Source organism: Mytilus galloprovincialis, chromosome 4 (genome assembly GCF_965363235.1).
Source record: "Mytilus galloprovincialis chromosome 4, xbMytGall1.hap1.1, whole genome shotgun sequence".
NCBI lineage: Eukaryota > Metazoa > Mollusca > Bivalvia > Mytilida > Mytilidae > Mytilus > Mytilus galloprovincialis.
The window spans coordinates 523,571-545,987 of record NC_134841.1 but is presented as its reverse complement, the minus strand read 5'-3'; the positions used below and the strand labels follow the sequence as shown (position 1 = coordinate 545,987).

Genomic DNA, 22,417 nt, shown 5'->3' with positions numbered 1-22,417 from the left:
ACTGTTTCCACTCGCCTTATAATTACAGACCCTCTGGCTATGTTATAACTGGGGATCTTAACATAATTCAACATGAAAATCTCCGAAAAGTGATTTCTCATGGTCCTAAGTTTAGAGAACCCCAACACATCAATTGGAACCATAACTTCAAAATAATTATGGATTCCATAGAGGACTACGCCAGAGCATGGGCTAAGCGAGAAGAAGTTGAACTGGACACTTTGTCATAATGGGTTAAAACTATCAGGTCTCTGATAAAACTTCGCATTCACAAGTTGAAAAACTGTGTGAACGATCGACCAAAGTCTGTTTTCAGGGACAAAGAGGCCATGATGAAATGTCAATCATCTCTTCATGATAAGTATGTTGTTGTTCCTGCGGACAAAGCTTCAAATAATATTGTCTTTGTATGTAAATCGTATTACTACGAATGTCTTGTAAAAAATTAGGTATAAAGGAGCAATCAGGTAATCCCACATACAAAGACATATCATTTGACAACGATGAGAGTTTAGCAAATCATAAGTCCTTCATGGCTTCAATAAACATTACATTGAGCACCAAATCAGAGGACTTACCTTGTTTGTATTGGATACCTAAGCTTCATAAAATCCCGGACAAACAACGGTATATTATTGGCTCATCTTCATGTTCCACTAAAGAATTGTCCATTAGATTGACTAAAATTCTGTCCGCAGTGAAAGAGGGTCTTCAGAAATACTGTGAAACTGTTTACTCGCGTAGTGGTATTAACCATATGTGGATTCTTAAAAATTCTAAAGAACTTCTAGAAAATTTTAAATCTCGGTCTTTTTCTGAAATTAGTTCTATCAAAACTTTTGATTTTTCAACCCTGTATACCACCATTCCCAATGTTAAATTGAAAAATCGCCTTAAAGAAATAATCCACAATGCCTTTCAACATAAAAATGGTAGCATACGCTATAAATTTATTACTTTGGGATTTCATAAGGCATATTTCGTTAATAGTGACAAACAAAAAGGTAAAACATGCTACACAGAAGAACAAGTGGTCAGTATGCTGGAGTTTCTTATCGACAACATATTTGTTGAGTTTGAAAGTAGACTTTTCCAACAAACTCTCGGCATTCCCATGGAAACATACTGTGCGCCTCTTCTTGCCGACCTCTTCTTATTTTCTTATTAACCGGAGTTCCTCCAGACACTTGTCAAAAACAAGAGGATCAAAGAAGCCAGATTATTTAATTTCACTTTCAGATATATTGATGATGTTCTTTCAATAAATAATCCGAACTTTTCTGATTGGGTTCAATTAATATATCCCCCAAAACAAGAGATTAAAAAAACAACAGACACGTCTTCCTCTGCCTCATTTTTAGACTTATATCTCGAATTTGACTTACACAGTCATCTCAGTACCAGAATCTATGACAAACGAGACGATTTTAATTTTGAAATTATAAATTTCCCCCACCTTAGTAGCAATATACCAACTTCACCTGCATATGGGATATATATTTCCCAACTTATTCGATATTGAAGAGCTTGCAGCTCCTACTCAGACTTTGTAAAACGTCATCAGTGTCTGAGTAGAAAGTTGATAAGCCAGGAGTATGTCAAAGAACGTCTCGTCCTTTTTCTAAAAAAGTTCATCGGAAGGTACCAAGACCTTGTTGATAAATATTCCGTATCAACTTCACAAATAATACACGATGGTCTTGATGTATAGATTCTGCGTACTGATGTGGTTTATCATCTAAACAACGTGTTTTATAGTTCTTTCATTTGTCTTTGTTCTATTATTTATATTACTTTTACTGTTGAATGGTTTTATGTGATATCCGTTTGACGTGGCTCGGTACTTACACATCTCATCAATGTGTTTATATTGTCTTTCTTTTTTGGTGGCGTGTTTTGAATATGCGACTTTTTGTATTTCTTTGGTTCTTATAACGTGACTATGTACTTTAAAAGATCCCGTCAGTATGATATTGTTCTAGTTTATGTTATTATGATATATTTCTATTATGAATTACAAAATACGTTGAACCATAAACGTCAAAATCATTCAATCGCGTAGTGGAATTAACCATTTGGACCATTTTCAACCTCGGTCTATTTCTGAAATTTATTTTTACATACTTTTGATTTTTTAACCCTATATGCTAACATTACCTATGTAAATTTTAAAATTTTTTGTATGCACATTGAACGACAAATCTATGTGACGTATAAAATTTTCTGACGTCAGACACACAAATCAATGAATGTGTTTGTAGATAGATGTTTTTGTGTTCTGTTAAATTGTTCCTTTTACAATTGTTATACGATGATGACTGGTGTACCCATATTTTGACTATTTTATTTATTGTGTCTGTTTAGGTAACGTATCAATGTAAATAAAACGGAATTTGAAGAGACGGTCATCAAAGTGAGAGGATTACCGCCATAAAACCAGGTTTAATCCACCATTTTCTACATTTGAAAATGCCTGTACCAAGTCAGGAATATGACAGTTCTTGTCCATTCGTTTTAGATGTGTTTTGTTATTTGATTTTGCCATGTGATTATGGTCTTTCCGAATTGATTTTCTTCTATAAGTTCAGTATTTTTGTGATTTTACTTTTTACATTGATTTCCCAGTGAAATAACAACCGATAATTTCACATGTCAAATAAACGTGAAATAAACTTGGTTTTTCACTCCTATGACATCATACAACAATAGGCGTTTTCAAGAGGTCGATTTCGTCGGATCAAAACAAATTGTGAATGCGTTGCAAAAGATATATATATTTTCTATCTTTTAATACATGTTCTACTTTAATTTCTATCTTTTAATACATTTTCTACTTTAATTTCTTTAAATATATATCCTTTAATACATTTTCTATTTTAATTTCTTAAAAAAATAGCCATTTGCCAATGTAATAAAAAGAATAGCTAATCGAAGAATTTAAGGTTAAAAAATATTCAAATCATGACCGAACAACACTGATAATAAGCTCATGCGCTACGCGCATTCGTGAATTAATGTGTTGTTCTTCCACAAAAAATTAATCAGCATGCCTCTGTGTTCTTTAGGTAACATGCATAGTCGCATTTGTCATCCATTCTTATGATTATTCAGATTGAGTTAATTTGGGAGAAAAATGACAAAATAGGTGTCCGGATATTGTTTCCGTCATCAGACTGACTTTTAGTCATGGATAAGACTTCCGGTTTTAAACATCCAATCAAGAACAACCAATCGTATGATAGATTACAAAAATGAAAGATGAATAAGCCAATCAGATCGTTCTCCATATCATGGTTTTTAGATCGCAAGAACCACAATTATTATACCTCCTTAGAGACAATTATTTTTCGCGTTTATCCACATGTAAACTACGATTATACTACTATAATACATTGAGACTCTGTGTATTGTATCTACTTTTTTCTGAAATATTTTCTATCTAAGGGATCATACCAGTTGCATATTATTGAAATAAGTAAAACATGCGGAAACAAGAATGTGTCCATAGTATACGGATGCCACATCGGCACTATCGGCATTCACCATGTTTAGTGGACCGTGAAATGGAGTAAAATCTCTAATTTGGCCTAATTTAAATTAGAAAGATCATACATATCATAGGGAACATATTTACTAGGTTTCGAGTTGGTTGGGCTTAACTTCATCAAAAACTATCTCGACAAAAGCTTTAACATGAAGCGGGACAGACGGATGAACTGACGAACAGACTAGAAAACATAATTCCCATAAATGGGGCATACACATTTATTGTTGAAAGTGAAAGTAGTGATTTGGCCAAAATGAAAGTAGGGTAGAGATTAGAGGGAGGCAGGACCGATTCGGGACGTCGGGGTCGGGTGTTTTTAAGCTCGGAATTTCGGGATTGATTCTTACGGGATGCGGTAATATTTTTTTTAATTTCTTGATGTCGGGATATAAATTTCGTTAAGATACGCACCTCGTAATTTCATGTTTTTAAGACTGGAATTTCGGGACCAGGGCCCTCAGACCACCCCTCAAATGAGCCTTAGTCATTTATACGAGATTCAAATCCTACCATTGGCATATGGCTCTCAAAAAGAAAAGCACTGATGGATTGTCCTAGAAGCATATTTTATTAGAATAATAATGGTCTATAAGCAGTTTCATGTTTGAAGCGGTGCAAACTTTTAAATTGATTGACTTTTACCAAAAAATGCATTGTGGCCAACGGAAAGAATAATTTTGGTAAAAGGCCAGAAACACGAAAATAATTGAATTTAATAGAAAGGAAACACCTAACGGACTTTGGAAAAAAGGGAGAGGGCTTTTGATACCTCATATCAAATTCTTCAGTCATAATAATTATCGTTTACAAAAAATCATCCTACACCAGTTTACAAGCTGTATATATAAGCCCGCGTTTTCTAGTATATACTAGAAGTGTTCAAACAAAGTCATATTTGCAATAGTTGTATGTATGCAGATATCAGACTGAGATATAAATTCACTTAAAATGTTGTAGAGATGGCTGCTAACATCTGATTTGATTCTGACTACCAAACATAGTTATTGTTTTCTATATCAAGAACTTTAAAATCATAAAATCATAGCATTTACAAGTTAAATTATTTGTTTTATGACCCAGAGGGTATGCAATTTTCTATGTTTTTTGCCCCTGGGGCCTCAAATTTCCTAAATCATTCTGCTATTTCTAGCAATTTGGAATATTTAGTACATATTCAGGATAGAACTGTGAAATAACGCAAATTTGGTTAAATCCTGAATGTACCCCTTTTTCACCCTATATAACTTGTAGATTATTAACAAGTTTTGACGGATATAAACTATTCTTACTAATCTACCTTAAACAGTTTTGGACATATCTGTCATAGAACAGTTTCGGATAGTTCTATCGTAAACGAGGTGTGAATAGTTCTACTCCAAATAGTTGGTAACAGTTCGAGTTCCCTAGAACAGATTTACACAATATTCTACCCCAGAACAGTTGTGAAGATATCTACCATAAAACAGGTTCGGACAGTTCTATTGTAAAAGAGTTTTGAACAGTTCCACCCTAAAATATTTGTAAACAGTTCGAGTTCTCTAGAACAGATTTGGACAGTTCAACCCTTGAACAGTTTCGGACATATCTACCATTCAGTTTCTGACAGTTGTATCGTTAAAGAGTTTTGCACATTTTTACCCTAAAATATTTGTAAAGTGTTACAGTTCGAGTTTCCTATAACAGATTTGGACAGTTCTATCCTAGAACAGATTTGGACAATTCCACACTTAAACAGATTTGGAAAGTTCTATCCTAGAACAGGTTTGGACAGTTCTGCCCTAGAACAGATATGGACAGTTATGTCATAGAACAGATATGGACAGTTATGTCATAGAACAGATATGGACAGTTATGTCATAGAACAGGTATGGACAGTTATGTCATAGAACAGATATGGACAGTTATGTCCTAGAACAGATATGGACAGTTATGTCCTAGAACAGATATGGACAGTTATGTCATAGAACAGATATTGACAGTTATGTCATAGAACAGATATGGACAGTTATGTCGTAGAACAGATATTTGACAGTTATGTCATAGAACAGATATCATATGGACAGTTATATCATAGAACAGATATCATATGGACAGTTATATCATAGAACAGATATCATATGGACAGTTATGTCCTAGAACAGATATTGACAGTTATGTCATAGAACAGATATTGACAGTTATGTCATAGAACAGATATCATATGGACAGTTATATCATAGAACAGATATCATATGGACAGTTATGTCATAGAACAGGTATGGACAGTTATGTCATAGAACAGATATGGACAGTTATGTCATAGAACAGGTTTGGACAGTTATGTCATAGAACAGATATTGACAGTTATGTCATAGAACAGATATGGACAGTTATGTCATAGAACAGATATGAACAGTTATGTCATAGAACAGATATGGACAGTTATGTCATAGAACAGATATGGACAGTTATGTCCTAGAACAGGTTTGGACAGTTCTGTCATAGAACAGATATGGACAGTTCTATCCTAGAACAGATATGGACAGTTATGTCATAGAACAGATATGGACAGTTATGTCATAGAACAGATATGGACAGTTATGTCATAGAACAGATATGGACAGTTCTATCCTAGAACAGATATGGACAGTTCTGTCCTAGAACAGATTTGGATAGTTCTGCCCTAGAACAGATTTGAACAGTTTTGCCCTAGAACAGATTTGGACAATTCTATCCTAGAACAGATTTTGACAGTTCTACTCTTGGCCAGTTTTTCCCTAGAACATATTTGGACAGTTCTGCCCTAGAACAGATTTTAACAGTTCTTTCCTAAAACAGATTTGGACAGTTCTGCCCTAGAACAGATTTTGACAGTTCTTTCCTAAAACAGATTTGGACAGTTCTGCCCAAGAGCAGATTTGGACAGTTTTAAATAAATTTTGACATTTCTACCCTTGTTCAGTTAAGACAGATATATGCACTAGAAATTATTTAGACAGTCTACTACCCTGAAGCAGGTTTGGACAGTTAAAGATTCTAACGGATATTAACTTTTCTTACAGACTTACAGATTTATCCTCGAACAGATTTGGAGATCATACCTTCCCTAAAAAATACTTGTATTTCTTACTGACTTGAATCAATTAATCTTTGTATAAGAAAGGAGTCTGTTTAAACGTTCTCCAATTATCTATGTTATCTGTTTAAACGTTCTCCAATTATCTATGTTATCGATTGTTTATGTTTACTGATACGACTAAAAATAACAATTACATAATATTATGCTACTCTTCTGACTATTATATAACAGAAACACATCAGACTGTCTTGTTATATACTTACAATAAAAACTGCTGATGAGAAACCCAGTTTATGACAACAAACAAGACATAATTAACTTATAAGTGATATTCCTGCATTTAAAAGGCATCGTCATCTGTGTACATGTACTAATTGGATATCTCTGATCTAGATAAGTTACGATTAACGATATATTCATATAACAAGTATAAGAAAAAGATACATTTCTAAAATTATAAAGAAACAAAGAAAGTAATTTCTGTTTTTACGATTCGTCCATGTGTTTTTCATTTCTATCAAAGTATCGTTTGAACGTTCTTACAGTGCCTGCTTGCATAAGTACTTATTATATATATAACACTGATGTGTCATGCCCACCTTGAGTGCAGGAATCACACAATCAGAGGCTTCAAAATTGATAATTGTTGATTCTCTGCTAAGAACATATTTTCAAGAACAATGAAGGGTTACGTGTTAAGCTATGAACGGTAGACTATCGCAATAAAAAAAAAAACACCATACACAATAACCGTTGTCTTTTGACAGAATGGTTTGTGCGGTGGGATTTGTCTAGATCTGTGTGTGTTTGTGGGTCTTTATTTCATTATATAATATCGACTGAACAACAGTTACAGAACTGAGAGTTGTATCATTGGCAATCATAAAACTTCTTATTTTAATACATCATATAAATATGTTATAAAAAATGCGCGTCAACATGTAGAATGTAGCAGACCATGTATGTAATCAAATGTATACGTCAACAGGTAGAATGTACAGGACCATGTATGTAATCAAATGTACACGTCAACAGGTAGAATGTACAGGACCATGTGTGTAATCAAATGTACACGTCAACAGGTAGAATGTACAGGACGACCATGTGTGTAATCAAATGTACACGTCAACAGGTAGAATGTACAGGACGACCATGTGTGTAATCAAATGTACACGTCAACAGGTAGAATGTACAGGACCATGTGTGTAATCAAATGTACACGTCAACATGTAGAATGTACAGGACCATGTGTGTAATCAAATGTACACGTCAACATGTAGAATGTACAGGACCATGTGTGTAATCAAATGTACACGTTAACATGTAGAATGTACAGGACCATGGTACACGTCAACATGTAGAATGTACAGGACCATGTATGTTACAGTAATCAAATGTACACGTCGACAGGTAGAATTTACCGGACCATATAGGTGTCAGACCACCAATTACTCCCTCCAATTTAGAACAAAATAGTGCTTTTGATGTCATTGTTTACTTAAACTAACCAACAAATTTGCAGAAATGAAACTTTTGGTGAAAGGGAAATATATTTAGACCATTTTGAGCCAAAATTCACTTGTCTATGAGTTTGCATTAAAAATTCAGGATTAATGCGCTACATAGTACACTAATTTAAGATTTCCAGAAAACCGGGAGTTATTTTGGTAGTACCTGTCTTTCCAAAATCAGAAATTTGTTACAAGACTTTAAACATTGGTTGAAAATTGGCATGTAGGAAGGTGATACATGTACAATTCAGGATATACCTGGTTTCTTTGAAGTTAAACTTAAGGTAAAATATTTAGAAAGCTGTGAAAATTGCAAAATTTGGTTGAACAGATAGGGATTTTTAATTGGTGGTCTGACACCTATATGTTATCAAATGTAAACGTAAACATGTAGAATGTAGAATGTACCGGACCATATATGTTATCAAATAATTATATACAAGTCAACAGGTAGAATGTACCGGACCATGTATGTTATCAAGCGTACACATCAACAGGTAGAATGTACCTGACCATGGGTTTTGGAGACTAGGTGTCTCAGGAACTAGTGGTTTCGAAGTTTGAGACTCGCTACTCATAGTTTCGACATGTCATTGTTAAACAACAAATAAGTTTGGAGTCTGAAAGGATTAAGGATAAATTAAAGTTATATATAAACAAGAAGATATGGTATGATTGCCAATGAATCACCTCTCCACAAGAGACCAAAATGACACAGAAATTAACAACTACGGCCTTCAACAATAAACAAAGCCCATACCGCATAGTCAGCTATAAAAGGCCCCGAAATGACAATGTAAAACAAATCAAACTAGAAAACTAACGGCCTTATTTGTATATAAAAAAATGAATACATGTATATAGAAGCATTTTCATAACAGCGGGGACAAGACTATTTCTTGGCGCACTCATGATCAGGGTATCAATTGACTGGTTCTGATTAGATGAACGTTCGATAATATCGCCCATTTGTCATATCGTTCGTGTAATATACATTTAAACTGTGTGGTCGCCAAAGGTTCTAAACGCCTAAATCAAATAATACGAACTCACAACTAACAGAGGATTAAATATTGTGTGTTGACTTGAATGTTGAATTCTTATCTTTCTGTTTTTCTTCTTGTGCACCTGTATCTTCTTTACTTGTTAATTCTTTTTTAATTCCCATTGAAATGCATCTGACAGACTAGGTGGGAGTAAAATCACTGTTATCGATAGCAGATGACCAGCAAGTTAAAGGCAAATGATCCAGTATTATTGCCAACACAAGTATTGCGGTTGTCCACGCTGTTATGGAAATGATTCAATATAGTTAAGACTTGTGAATTCAAAGTAAATTGTCTATAATGTTGTAGTTTCTTTCGAGTACTGATTCAAAGTTTACACGGGTTGTCTCGTACTTTATAGTAAAGTCCAAGTTGTAGTTAGGTTTTGAGTTTAATAATGTAAAGATAAACATTGAAGCATTTCAGATTCCGTGAAAACGGATACGAACAGCTGATTTATATGCCAAACACGTTACACGATAATAATTGACCTTCACATTGAACATGACAGGTATTGTTCATTCATTCCAAGATAAAAAAAAAATAAACTAGAGGCTCTAAAGAGCCTGTGTCGCTCACCTTGGTCTATGTGAATATTAAACAAAGGAAGCAGATGGATTCATGACAAAATTGTGTTTTGGTGATGGTGATGTGTTTGTACGTCTTACTTTACTGAATATTCTTGCTGCTTAGTTATCTCTATCTATAATGAACTTGGCCCAGTAGTTTCAGTGGAAAATGTTAGTAAAAATTTACTAATTTTATAAAAATTGTTAAAAATTGACTATAAAGGACAATAAATCCTTAGTGGGTCAATTGACCATTTCAGTCATGTTGACTTATTTGTAAATCTTACTTTGCTGTACATTCTTGCTGATTAAAGTTTATCTCTATCTATAATAATATTCAAGATAATAACCAAAAACAGTAAAATTTCCTTAAAATTACCAATTTAGGGCCAGCAACCCTACAACGGAGTCCGATTCATCTGAAAATTTCAGGGCAGATAGATCTTGACCTGATTAGCAATTTTACTATGTCAGATTTGCTCTAAATGCTTTGAGTTATAAGCCAAAAACTGCATTTTACCCCTATGTTCTATTTTTAGCCACGGCGGCCATCTTGGTTGGATGGCCGGGTCACCTGACACATTTTTTAAACTAGATACCCCAAAGATGACTGTGGCCAAGTTTTGATTAATTAGGCCCAGTAGTTTTAAAGGAGAAGATTTTTGTAAAAGATTACTAAGATTTAGGAAAAATGGTTAAAAATTGACTATAAAGGGCAATAACTCCAAAAGGGGTCAACTGACCATTTCGGTCATGTTGACTTATTTGTAAATCTAATTTTGCTGAACATTATTGCTGTTGACAGTTTATCTCTATCTATAATAATATTCAAGATAATAACCTAAAACAGTAAAATTTCCTTAAAATTACCAATTTAGGGGCAGCAACCCAACAAGGGGTTGTTCGATTCATCTGAAAATATCAGGGCAGATAGAACTTGACCTGATTAACAATTTTACTATGTCAGATTTGCTCTTACTGCTTTGGTTGTTGAGTTATAAGCCAAAAACTGCATTTTACCCCTATGTTCTATTTTTAGCTATGGCGGCCATCTTGGTTGGATGGCCGGGTCACCGGACACATTTTTAAAACTAGATACCCCAAAGATGACTGTGGCCAAGTTTTGATTAATTAGGCCCAGTAGTTTCAAAGGAGAAGATTTTTGTAAAAGATTACTAAGATTTAGGAAAAATGGTTAAAAATTGACTATAAAGGGCAATAACTCCTAAAGAGGTCAACTGACCATTTTGGTCATATTGACTTATTTGTAAATCTTACTATGCTGAACATTATTGCTGTGTACAGTTTATCTCTATCTATAATAATATTCAAGATAATAACCAAAAACAGTAAAATTTCCTTAAAATTACCAATTTAGGGGCAGCAACCCAACAACGGGTTGTTCGATTCATCTGAACATTTCAGGGCAGATAGAGCTTACCCTGATAAACAATTTCACCCTGTCAGATTTGCTCTAAATGCTTTGGTTTTTTAGTTATAAGCCAAAACCTGCATTTTACCCCTATTTTCTATTTTTAGCCGTGGCGGCCATCTTGGTTGATTGGCCGGGTCACCGGACACATTTTTTAAACTAGATACCCCAATGATGATTGTGGTGAAGTTTGGTTTAATTTGGCCCAGCAGTTTCAGAGGAGAAGGTTTTTGTAAAAGTTAACGACGACGGACGACGGACGCCGAACGAAAAGTGATGGGAAAAGCTCACTTGGCCCTTTGGGCCAGGTGAGCTAAAAAAGGATGTTTTTCAAAAGTCTTTTTGAGTTTGACTGAAAAATTACATGTATTAAATAAATTACCACTTGGAACCGTTCTTTATTTGCCCACGAAAACATTACTTGTAAGTCAATGGTAATGGTGTCGTGATGTCTGTGTGTGTGTGTGTGTTTGATAAAATGATAAAATACAACGGTAGAAAAATTGTTAAACCTTATCTATTAGCAGCCTCCTTCATATCATGTTAAACGTTTTTACCATTGTAACGAAATAATTGCTGTTTAGTTTTGAGTAATGTGATAGACAGACAGATCAATCTAATGCTTTCCTAACATAACATGTCTGTAGGATTATAATCACAATAACAAACTTGGTTGATATTCATTGTTTAATCATTTCTTAGTTGTGACGTCACTGTTATGTGACAAGAACTAATACATTCGTGCGATACAGTGTAAAACTCGTTCGAAGGAAGTGTTCATTTCGAGTTTATAATTGTAAAGTTGTCATTAAGCTATCGATATGTATGTACAGCCTTACAAAAAAACACTTTTTGTTTTATTCAATGACCATTTCAGAATATAATTTAACTACGTATTTTACATCGTGATAATCACATACATTGCCGGTCATTGCTAGTCCAGGGAAATTGAATTTTAATTCAGTGAGTCTTACAAATCCAAAGAAACTCAACTGTGACTGGTAGAAAGATGATTATGTTCGCATTTTCTCATTATATATGTTTAACGTGTAACCGGGAGGAGATGCTTTGATATTTTTTTATCCTCGGGTTCGTACCACTTTCCTGGGATTTGAAGAGTAATGCAATATTTCTAAGGTCAAACCGTTTACGCTTTACTATCAAATATAAAACAAATACTACATAAAACGAATATCAAGAACTATCAACCTAAACCGAACCTGATAAATTAAACTGTCTAAAACCTTTCAGTCTGATACTTGTTTGAACCAACTGTTTGAAACTATAGTCTGAAACCTCAATGTATGGAACTGGCCTGAAACCTAAATGTACGAAAGTGGGCTGAAACACAAGTACGTGGAATTGGGCGTAAACCTAAACGTATGGAACATATTATAAAAGTAATGTATGAAACAAATTTAAAATATGTTAACTTTCGTATGAAACTTTATTAAACAAATGTGGTCAGAACTGTCGGAACAACAGAGTAGCATTAAGGTAAACACTCACTGCAAAAGTGAGAAATGTGAGACGCAAAACCTTAGCACCAGCCCTGTTTGGACAATCTGTACCGAACCAACAGTACCAGCCTTTCAATATTCTGTTCGCAGGTTCCATGAACTTCACTTCACTCAAACTTAACCTTCTGCCTGCTGTTAACTACTTCCGTCCCAACCTTTTCGGTGTTAGCTATCTGCTGTTTTCCGTACAAATCACAAAAACAACAAATGGAAGTTTTTAACGACCTTGACTGGCTAAACAGCCCTTGCACAGTCGGTTCACAAAAACTGAAGAGCTAGCCACTATTTATACTTCGAAGGCGGACCTCGAAGAGAGCACCCAAGTAACAACCGTACCGGTAAAGCGTCTTATAGCAGCGGAGGATAAAGGGATGGTTTCAATGACAAAAAGAACACAGGGCAAATTCATAGAGATGTCGGGAGAAATATTATAACATTCAACTGAGAGCAGAATAAACTAGAGGCTTTAAAGAGCCTGTGTCGCTCACCTTGGTCTATGTGAATATTAAACAAAGGACGCAGATGGATTCATGACAAAATTGTGTTTTGGTGATGGTAATGTGTTTGTACATCTTACTATATACTGACCATTCTTGCTGCTTACAAATATTTCTATCTATAATGACCTTGGACCAGTAGTTTCAGTGGAAAATGTTAGTAAAAATTTACAAATTTTATGAAAATTGTTAAAAATTGACTATAAAGGACAATAACTCCTTAGGGGGTCAATTAACCGTTTTGGTCATGTTATTTTTAGGTCTTGCTTTGCTGTACATTTTTGCTGTTCACAGTTTATCTCTATCTATAAAAATATTCAAGATAATAACCAAAAACAGCAAAATTTTCCTAAAATTACCAATTTAGGGGCAGCAAACTAAACAACGGGTTGTCCGATTCATCTGAAAATTTCAGGGCAGATAGATCTTAACCTGATTAACAGTTTTACACCATGTCAGATTTGCTCTAAATGCTTTGGTTTTTGAGTTATAAGCCAAAAACTGCATTTTACCCCTATGTTCTATTTTTAGCCATGGCGGCAATCTTGGTTGGTTGGTCGGGTCACCGGACACATTTTTTAAACTAGATACCCCAATAATGATTGTGGTCAAGTTTGGTTTAATTTGGCCTAGCGGTTTCAGAGGAGAAGATTTTTGTAAAAGTTAACAGACGACGACGACGGACGACGGACGCAAAATGATTAGAAAAACTCACTTGGCCCTTTGGGCCAGGTGAGCTAAAAAGGAAAAAAAAACAATTTTCCTCTTTTTATGACTCTAATTTCTGACAATTGCAATTGGACAAGAACGTAATAAATTTATTCTATAACCCTTGTATTTTACACAAAATCATGAAAAACAAAGACATTTCTGATATATTAGTATTTATTTGTTACATTTCAAACTAAATTTATATTCAATTCTACACTGAGCATTGAATTTCTTAAATTGTAAATTCGTAACATATGTTTTACCAGAGACATAAACTATAATAATACAGTTATTATAGTATATGTCTCTGCATTTTACTTACAATGTATACAACATACATTTTTGTTCTAAGTCAGTACTTCGCTTAGCATATCACAAAAAAAATCATCCATGAATCAAGTTGTGCATTCACTTGTTTGAAGAATATTTGGTCAATGATCATAGCAAATATCTTCGAACGTAATTTTAAGGTTTGATATGCATGAAGTACATTCTAAAAAAGAACTATCATACTTTCATATTCTATACGTTTACAGTGTTTACATTATCTTGATAACTTTTATAATTTAATTTCAGTAATTATAATCTTTTGATTCAATATGGAGATAATCGAGGAAAAAAACAATTAAAATAATAGACCAAGTTGTTCATCTGTCTTAAACATTGTAAAAGTTAATTTCACGGAAAGTGTTTCTAATTATAAATGATTAATATCAAATTAACCAGGAAAAGCAGTTAAATTCCTTCAAAATCAATACCTTTGTTTTGATTACATCCACACGAGACATAACTTACGACCAATGTATAATCAGTACTTACATATTCCGAGGAATGACAAACGCCCTCTGTGTAAACGATTGTAAGGCGAAATAATTCCGTGTTTCCTTAATAAAGGCAACAGTAGTATACCGCTGTTTAAAAACTCATAAATCCATGGACAAAAAACAAAATCGGGATAACAAACTAAAACCGAGGGAAACGCATTAAATATAAGAGGAGAACAACGACATAACACTAAAATGTAACACACATAGACAAAATCCCACGAGAATAACAAATATAACATATATATATAACATCAAAACCAAATACATGAATTTGGGATAGACAATATCCTTAACATTAACCTAATCTTCGTTGATGGATCGGGGATAACATCGGTGAACGAGGCTCGATGGTGGATGCACAGTTTTTATCACAGCACAAGTTTTATCCATTTTAATGCGTTATAGTTGACTTTTACCAACACCAGTGTAATATAGTGTACAGATATGCACCCGTTGTCCATTTAATCCTTTAATTCAGAACTTTTTTTTAGACGTTTTAAGTTATAATTGACACTTTTATCACAATTTTTACACCGGCTTGCCGGCGCCATCTTGGAAAATTTTTACATAGTGTATATAGAACTTTTACCCAGTGAACTTTTACCGGTACATGTATATTTTTAATAACATTTTAGTGGTTTTGTTTCTGCTTGGTTTCATATCACTCAATCATCATCATTATATTATGTCATTAACTAGACGTAGTCACAGAACTAGAAATGCGCCAATTGCCTATACCCCTACAAGACTGGGGACCGAAGTAGCCACTTTAAATACTAGGCATAGATCTCAAGAGCAAAGAAACTCAAATATAGACAATAGTTATAATGATACAAATGCTCAAAATGAAACATCTGTTCCATACACACTAAACATTGATAAAGCAATGTCAGGCAAAATAGAGGCAGCAAATAGGGAAAGTCAAATCCGAGTTGAAATGAAACATGACAATTTAGTGCTTGAATTAACAGCAGCGTGCTATGAAGAATTTAAATCAGGTGTTAAAGGATGCCTTGTCTCCAAACATATTAAATATGACATTACTACTAAAACTGATAAAAACAATCTTCTAGTTGAGGAACAAATATCAGTAAAGAATAGTCACAAAAAACAGCAATATAGAATAAACTGTTACAACACCAGTAGTAGAGTACTTATAAATGGCAACGCTTTGGAACTATTCTTGCGTAACATCTTACCAGAGGTAGTTATCTTACTTAGTCAAAATAAAAGCTTTGATAAACTGAACTCATTAATAAGGCAAACCTGCAGTAAATATCTTCAACAATCAAACTCTAATTATGGTACGCCAACTGCGCCAATAAAACACGAGCTTAACAAGGATGCAAATCCGGCAAAAGTCAAAACCAGTGTTAACAATATTACTACTGTAAATAAGGTTCAATGTGAGAGTACTCGTAACAACAATACTACCGTTAATATGGTTCAAAGTGAGAGTGTTCGTACCAAACATAAGCCAACAAATGAATCAACTATTAACAGTCCTTCTATATTAAGTGATGTAACAACAGATCCTGAACTAATACAGGATACAGACTCTTATGCAATATGCCCCATATGTAATGTATTCTGCAAGGCCAACTCAGTTGAATGTAGTATTTGTACCTACTGGTTCCACTACGTATGCCTGAACATTCAACCTAAAGAATCAAGAGCGCTTGAGACCTCAAATAGTCCATATACCTGTCGTGGTTGTGTACACATGCAAGACTTTCTCGATTGTGAGCAAGCCGTCAACAGATCGTCTATCATCATTTCAACATCAGATGACACCAGCATGTCAACGCCAGATGCAATCAGTAATGCACCAATAACAACTGATAAAACCATTATCAATACCCAAGATGTAACACCTAACTCCACTCAACTGAAACGTGGAAGACCAAAGAAAGCCACTTCTAGTAACACAGAAGAAGCCAATGACAGCGTATCTGTACAACAAACTCCAACCTCTTGTGCAGATATAGTGACAAAAAACAGCATGTCTCAACAAAATATTGAATTTGTTCCTCGTTCCGAACTACAAAATAAGGAAAAGCAACTCCGTGCTATTGAGAATAAATTAAGCAAAACTGAACTTGATCTTAATCAAACAAAGAAACAACTTGTTACGGCAAAAGCATTCATAGCTAAGCTTGAAGACAAATGCAAAGATATGGAAGAGTCGAATCGCATCCAAAAAACAAAAATACTTTTACTAGAGGGTATACACAACAATGATGAAAACCAGCCTAGAAACAACCCATCTTTACAACGTCAATGCAGCTGTACTGTAAGTGAAAATAACCCAATGATGCAGATATATGAACAGCGAATTCGTCAACTTGAACTTGAGAATGTCCGTAATGCCTGTCGGATGGACAGCATTGAAAACTTAGTAAAAATTGAAAATTTAACAACACAATTGAACATCAGTAAAAATAATGCTCAAACCCACGGTACTTCAAGTCAAAATAGTCTTAATAGTGCAACTCTACCTACATTCCAGACACGGAATAACGGGATCCCGATTGTTGTAAACCATCCAAATGTTCGAAACGTAGGAAATGATAACTCTCCTCAGAACTTTAATCAAGCATCGACAAATAGTGGCCATCCGTCTAACATCATAAACGAAAATGTACAACCAGCCAAACTAAATACTACGCATGCTACTAGTAATGACTCCTTACCCACAGACAACTCCAAGCAGCCTTTAACTGGGAATTCGGATAGTATGCAAAGCGAGCAACAGGCAACATTCTGCCCAACAAATCAGTCTTTTTTAGTGAATGCACCGACTCTAACCAAACCACCGTGGATGAATTACAGCCATTGTCAGATAAAACCCATGCAAACTCAACAACAACATGTTGCACCAGTCATATATCGACATCCGCAAACGGTCCATCAAAATCAGATGATGAGAGCAAACCCACACTTTCCTCAGAAAATCATGAGACAAATTCCAACAAACTTCGTAAACTTAAGCTGGTATCCTACAACGTCGAGGGTTTCCGCTCCAGTAAACCGTATCTAACATTACTGGAAAAAATGTCAGACATTCTCATTCTACAGGAACACTGGCTTTACAACTTTGAAAAGGACGAAATGGAACATTTTTTGAATAAATACAAATGTCACGTTAAATGTGTAGATGATACAAATCCCATATCACCACTCCAGAGACCTAGAGGGATGAGTGGGACGGCAATATGCTATAAAAGGGAAATTTCAAGCTCTGTCACCGAAAAATCTGATGGATCAATGCGAATAAATGTCATTAAGGTGGACGTAAAACCTAAACCACTATTAATAATAGGTGTATACATGCCGTGTAGAGGAGGGATCGACGCTGATAGAGACTACCGTGAAATAACTGATGAACTCTCAGAAATTGGATATTTAGATTTTTAGATTTTATTAAAGAACATAATTTTTATACCCCTAATGGATTAGGACAGGAAAACACTTACTTTCACCCTAGTGGTATGAGCTCAACACAGATTGATTACATCCTGGAAAGTACACCAGGACTAGTTAACAACTTTAAAGTCCTACAACGTCACCCACTTAACACGTCTCAACACGACCCAGTTGCTGGCTGCATCAATGTTGACCTGGATACCTATAATTCAGAACCTATTATCTCAAACTTACCGCCAAGAGTAAAATGGGAAAAGATAAACAAGGAAAAGTACCAAAATATGGTCTCAAATAAACTTTTAGAAATAAACTAGAACCGGAAAAGTCTACCTATAGTGAACTCTCAAATGTAACAAGCGAATTATGTGCCATACTTGACACTGCAGCAAGAGCATGTGCTCCGACTCAAAAAAGTAAGAGCAGACCAAAATCATCCCGTTCATGGTCACCAGCTATAAACAAAGCTTGCAAAGATAGTAAACAAAAATTCTGGGAGTGGAAATGTGACGGGCGTCCATTAAATTTAAACTGTATGTCACTTATTAACATGAAGGAGGCAAAAAAGAGACTTCGCTCTACCCAAAGACAGCATGAGGCAATGTTACGCAAGTCAAAATATGAAAAAATCATGAAAGCCCATGAGGGTGATCAGCAAACCTTTTATCGTCTTATTGCCAATCAAAGAAAAGATGGATCCGTACAAACTACATGCCTGAAAGTAGAAGAGAACCTTCTATCAACGCCCAATGATATTCGGAATGGCTGGGCTGACTATTTTGAAGAACTCGCAACTCCACATTACAACAAGAACAGTTATCAAAACCAAGTTGAACTTGATTGTTTATTTTTGGAAGACATCTTTAGATCTGAACAAAAATCACAAATCATTGTAAGTGAAGAATTAGTCAGTGAAGTAATATGTCAACTGAAAAATGGAAAAGCTGCTGACAGCGCTGGCATCTGTAGCGAACATCTTAAATATGGTGGAAAAACTCTGGTCCTCATGTTAACTAAACTTATAAACTTGATATTTCAATCTTGTACTTTACCGGAACTCTTCGAAATGGGCTTAGTTAGTCCCGTGTCCAAAAACAAAGGTAAACCAGCCACTGATCCAAACTCCTATAGGAAAATCACCGTCACAAGTGTTATCAACAAGGTCATGGAAAAACTCCACCTGAATGACAATAGTACCATCATTAACAAAATACAAAACTATCTGCAACGTGGATTCACAGCAGGAATCTCACCAATATTTGCTGCCATCATAATAACCAAACTTTTTGCGGAGGCAAAAGACAATAAACAACTGCTTATCCTTGCATTATTAGATGCCCAGAAAGCTTTCGACAAGTTATGGCACAGCTCACTTCTTAGAAAATCATATCAGATTGGAATTGAGGGAGATAAGTGGCTTATGCTTAAAGCCTGGTACAACGAACTAGTATCCCAAGTCAAATGGAGTGGTGGTCTCTCTCGTCCATTTCCAGAGAAGCAGGGTGTTAGACAGGGCGGTGTGTGGTCACCCACAGCCTACAAAATCTTCATTAACTCCCTCTTGGACCTTTTACAAAAAAAATGGACTAGGATGTTACATTGGGTCAATTTACTGTGGGACTCCTACTGTCGCAGATGACATATGCCTAGCATCAAACTGCCCATATGAGCTACAAGCCATGTTAGACCTCCAGGAAAACTATGCACTGCAAGAAAACTACACTCTAAGTGAAACAAAATCTACAGTATTAGTTACTGGAAATCAGGACACGCATGAATTTTTACTCAACGGCTCACTGATTCAGCAGTCTGAAACTGCCACACATCTTGGAATAACCAGAGATAGCAAATCACGATTTGACTCAAGTACAGTGGTCCAGGAACGTATAAGCACTGCTCGTAGAGCAACCTATGCAATGATGGGAGCAGGATTGCACGGTATCAATGGTCTAAACCCATGTGTCTCACTACACTTAATTCGTATTTACATAATACCACGTTTGACATATGGACTGGAAGCCATACGACTAGCAGCAAAGGATCTTACTACCATCAATCAATATTATAAGCGGCTACTTAAACAGATACAGCACTTACCAGACAAGGCTGCTGATTCCGCTTGCTATTTGCTACTAGGTGAACCACCAATTAAAGCAGAGATACATAGGAGGATATTAACAACTTTTGGCAACATCATAAGAAATTTTGACTCTATAGAACATCAATTAGCATGGCGTCAACTAGCAACAAAATCAAAATCGTCAAATAGTTGGTTTATCATGGTGAAATCCATACTGGAACAATATGATCTACCCTCATGCTACGACCTTCTTCAAAACCCACCAGGAAAATTAACCTGGAAAGAACTTGTAAAACGAACAGTAAATTGTTATTGGGATAACAAACTGAAGTTAGAAGCTGCATCTAAATCCTCTCTGAAATATGTAGATATTGACCTTCTCTCAATTGGTAAGACACACCTGATATGGAGTAGTGCTGGACAAAACACTCATGCTATAACAAAAGCCTCTATAAAATGTAGGATGCTGCTTGGAGTGTATACTCTACAAGCAAATAGACATAAGTTCAACCAATATGAAGTAGAACCGACATGTCCGCTCTGTAAGCAAGGTCCTGAAGACAGAACTCACTTTTTAGTTCAATGCCAGCATCTTACTTCGATTAGACAACCCTTTATAGATGCCCTAAGCAAAGCTATCGAGGAAATGTCACCGGGATTATACCAACAAATAACACCAGAACCAACTCAGCTTACACAGATCATACTGGACTGTTCGTCTAGTCACCTAGTGCTACCTCAATTTTACAATAGACTGGAATGTATTAGCAGAGGATTATGTTATGCACTCCATATTGCACGTAGTACCGCCCTGGATATTCACTACAAGTAATGTGCTTGAATTACTTGCCTGCATATCATTGACATTTATCATAACTTTAAAATTATTGAGTGATTGAAACACAGTAGAAACCATCCCGCTCTTAGTGTATATAGACTTCTTCTTTTTAGTTTTGTAGTAATTGTGGGACAGTGCATATATATATGTAGTGCTGAGTATTCAACACTACAGTTCTCCAAACAGTGGAGGAAAGATACACACAACAACAACAACAAATGGCGGCAACTAGAAGGACGTGAAAATACTAACAAACATTTTGTACGAAATGTGATATTTTTATGTGTGTCTTGGTAACGAAATTTTCAAGAATGTATTCCTAATATATGGTACTATTCAGACTTTCATTGTTATGTCACTATATGCGTTAAATACTGGTAAAATATACGATTTGTTGGTTCAACCCCAGTTATAAACAAACAAAATGTCCGTCACAACAGTCGGAAACCCGGTTGAACTAGAACAAAAAAATCGAAGCTCTTTGTTAGAGAAGGCGATAAATGTGTACTGTATTGTTTACTATAGTGACAAAATTTTTAAAAATTAATCGAAACAAACAAAACTACAATTTTCTTCTCAATTACGAGGTGTTTTATTTAAAAACACAATTTGTATAAGTTATCAATTTATCTAGTACATAGTTAAGCAGAACAATTAGATTTCAAGTCGACGACATTGGTATCTTTCAAGTTGGATGAAGAAAACGCATAACCTCCGATTTAAAAAAAAAATACCACGGACGGAAAACATATCAATCTATTAGTTAAAAAATTTTCGTGTCTGCCTTTCCATTATGTGACTCAAGAAAAAATTCAAACAATGGGTAACAATTCGAAAAGAGAAAATCGAATGCACCTTTTTATGTTAAGGTGTGTTTGAGTTGAATATTTTGTCTTGATTTCGTACAAAGTAAGAATATTTCATACATCGTCTCGCTTCAGATTCTATCATTTTTATATATCAAAGCTACAGGTTGACTTTATAACACAAAAAAAATAACAGTACTAAAAGATGAAATATATGGGTCAAGTGAAATACCTATCTAATGAGTCACAAAAACAGAGAAGGTGTGTTGGAATAGCTATTTTTTTTTTACTGAAAGTACTTGACGACAGTCTTTCAAGTTGGATAATGAAAATGCATATCTTAGAAAAATTATAATTTTTAGTGTGTGAAAACTTGGGTTTAATATAGTCTTTATACACTGAAAAAATCTAGTCTGCCCTTCCACGAAATTTTTAATTAGATTTTTTTTAAATGTTTATTAATTTTCGAAAATTCCACCTGACAACCGATCAGACAATAGTTTTTAGTTGAATCAATGCAGACAATATCATTAGCTGATGCTCATTAGCTAG

At 34.9% G+C, this 22,417-nt stretch overlaps 1 long non-coding RNA gene across 1 annotated transcript in view; it reads right to left on the bottom strand.

Annotated features, from left to right (window-relative positions):
• Positions 1 to 14,780, bottom strand: part of LOC143070452 (uncharacterized) — a 28,224-nt gene extending 13,444 nt beyond the window's left edge. The window contains exon 1 of the long non-coding RNA XR_012976526.1: positions 14,711 to 14,780. This is a non-coding gene — a long non-coding RNA (uncharacterized LOC143070452). The remainder of the gene's footprint in view (positions 1 to 14,710) is intronic.
• Positions 14,781 to 22,417: the final 7,637 nt, after the last annotated feature.